Source organism: Camelus bactrianus, unplaced genomic scaffold (genome assembly GCF_048773025.1).
Source record: "Camelus bactrianus isolate YW-2024 breed Bactrian camel unplaced genomic scaffold, ASM4877302v1 HiC_scaffold_11, whole genome shotgun sequence".
NCBI lineage: Eukaryota > Metazoa > Chordata > Mammalia > Artiodactyla > Camelidae > Camelus > Camelus bactrianus.
Genome location: NW_027413886.1, coordinates 1 through 2500, shown reverse-complemented (window position 1 = coordinate 2500; position 2500 = coordinate 1). Strand labels below are relative to the sequence as shown.

Genomic DNA, 2500 nt, shown 5'->3' with positions numbered 1-2500 from the left:
CCCTGTCCCCTGTGTTAACCATCGGTTTCTTTTCCATGTCTGCGAGTCCAGTCTGTTTCTGGTTTGTAAATAGGTTCCTTGGAGTCTTTTTAAAATGGAGTTATTTATGTATGGATGGGTGTCTTGACTTACTTTCAGATCCCACCTAGAAGTGATGGCATAGGATATCTGTCTTCCTCTGGGTGACTGACATCACTAAAGCTACGGAACGCTTCACGTATGTGCGTGTGTCGTCCACGTTCAGGGGCCGTGCTGATCTTCTCTGGATGGTTCCCGTGTTAGTCGATGTGCTGTGGCAGCAAGCGCTTGCCTTAGGGTTTTTGTCTCAACCTGAAAGCCGGCCCAGAGACTGAAGGTCTTCTAGTTGCCTCCACTATCTGCCTAGGACCATCTCCACGAACGTTTCCCATTTTCTCTCACCCTTTTGTCTTGGCATCATTGAGTACTAAAATGCTCCGTCTCCTGAAGCCCTGCAGACTGAAGCTGGACAACGGGAGGTAAACGTCAGAGAAATGGCCACAACAGCTCCTGTGGAAACCATCCTAGGGCCTGTTTTTGGAGGAGCCGCTCAGAGAGTTGAGCCGAACACCCCAGGACATCATCAGAGGCATTTCAAACTGCTCGAGCCGTTTCGATGACCCCGATGTGTGGAAATCTCCTACCAGACTGACCCCCTACTCCCGGCCCTGAATCTGGTTTCTCATCTGCTCCAATGATTAACCTTTGTGCTGTACTTTGGTTTTCCACACAAGTGCCTCTTAGGCGATACCTGACTGCTTGCTCCCTAGGCCTAGCTTCAGAAGCCCATCGACACCACCGCCTCCTGAGACGAGATACTACAACTGTTTCCTTGAACAGACCTGTTCTCAGAACTAAGAAACTGGGTCCATGAAACGCAGGCCCTCTAGGAAACTATTCCCTCCCTCCTGCCCCCACACCACACGCACGCACGCACACACGCATGGACGCACATGCACAGTCAACAGCCCAGCTTTTAATGTGTAAAACTTCCAGGGAAGTTACAGAATAGGGAAATGTTGGGGTCCAGAGTAGGCTGCCCCAAAATGTGCCCGATGGACTATGCTGAATGAAAGGGACTTCACAACTGGCCAAGGGGGAGGGTATAGGTCAGTGGTAGAGTGTGTGCTTAGCAAGCAAGCACAAGGTCCTGGGTTTAATCCCCAGTACCTCCGGTCAAAAATAAATACATAAAATCGAATTCCTCTCCCCGCCCGCCCCCCCCCAAAGTATACACTGCTGTATGTCAACTCTGTCTCAATAAAACTGGAAGAAAAAAAGGAAAAAAAAAATGATTTAACAAAAGAAAGAAAGAAACAAACAAAGAACTGCCCGAGGCAAGAGGAACACTCTGGCCCTCCTTTCTGCCTCCCTGGAAGCAGGGGAAAAAGAATTTTGTTTTTTTAAAGTCTCCCATCCCAGAGGAATCTATCAAGTCAGAGGTCTGCTTCCATGCCCTTCCATGATTCTCAAACGGTGTAGTGGGGTTTACCCAGATTAGGAAAAGGAGGGGACTCCTTTGGCCTGAGACCAGGCGAGATTCTCCCCCTCCCTCCCGCCTCCCTCCGTGCAGTTGGGACGGGGTGGCCTAAGGGTGGGGAAATTGAAACCAAAGAACAAAAGCCGTTCAACAGAGAGGAGCCGGAGGCCAAGTCAAAGGCTCTGACCTGAGCACAGAGCTTTCTGCATTTGAATGAAGCGATTGAACGAGGCCCTGCCGAATGGATCCTCCTGACGTCCCCGCCCCCGCTTCCAGGAGACAGTCAGTCGATTTGGGACCGATCGGTGGAGAAGGCCTGGGAGGCGGCGGCGGCGGCGGCGGTGGCGGCGGCGGCGGCGGCGGAAGCAGCGGCGGGGGCGGGGGGGGGGGGTGGTGCGCGGGCGGGGGCGGGACCAACGGTCGCTCCAACTCTGCCTGCCTGCCTGCCTGCCTGCCTGCCTGCCTGCCTGCCTGCCTGCGGGGCTGAGGCCTGAGGGCCACGCTGGTTCCTGCCACTCAGGGAAACTTCTGCGGGTGTTGCCGAAAGATCGCCCTCCCCCACCCCGTCCCTGACGAGCCAAATAACCCAGAGACAGGGTCTTAGAGTTTAGAAGAAAAGAGGCAGCTTGATTGCTTTGCTGGGCAAAGGGGACTCACAGCAGGCTAGTGCCCTCCAAACTGTGAACCCGTCTTGGGGTTGGGGTTTCATGCTTCTGTGGACGAACAGGTTGGAGCATGAAAGGGAATCACAACAGGCGGGAGCACAAAAGGTGCTCATGATCAACAAGGGTCTCTGATGAAACTTCCTCCTAAATCTGGATGAGTGTCTGATAACATGGGACCTCCTGGTGGTCTAGTAGGTCATCAGCCCGTGACCTTCTTTATCTGGTCAGACTCACCCGGCGGCACCAGCGCCACGGAGGAACTCGGGGTGGGGGGTGGGGGGTGGGAGGGGGCTGGTCGTTCTCCTGAGCTTATCCTCCCGTGACTCCCTTCCTGGGG

At 54.2% G+C, this 2500-nt stretch overlaps 1 long non-coding RNA gene and 1 other non-coding gene across 2 annotated transcripts in view; both read right to left on the bottom strand.

Annotated features, from left to right (window-relative positions):
* Nucleotides 1-1878, bottom strand: part of LOC141576528 (uncharacterized) — a 3790-nt gene extending 1912 nt beyond the window's left edge. The window contains exons 1-2 of the long non-coding RNA XR_012504957.1: nucleotides 1686-1878; nucleotides 133-483 (exon numbers count right to left, since the gene is read on the bottom strand). This is a non-coding gene — a long non-coding RNA (uncharacterized LOC141576528). The remainder of the gene's footprint in view (nucleotides 1-132; nucleotides 484-1685) is intronic.
* On the bottom strand, nucleotides 198-306 carry LOC141576530 (U6 spliceosomal RNA). Its single transcript, XR_012504959.1, has one exon. It is a non-coding gene; the product is annotated as a U6 spliceosomal RNA (small nuclear RNA).
* Nucleotides 1879-2500: the final 622 nt, after the last annotated feature.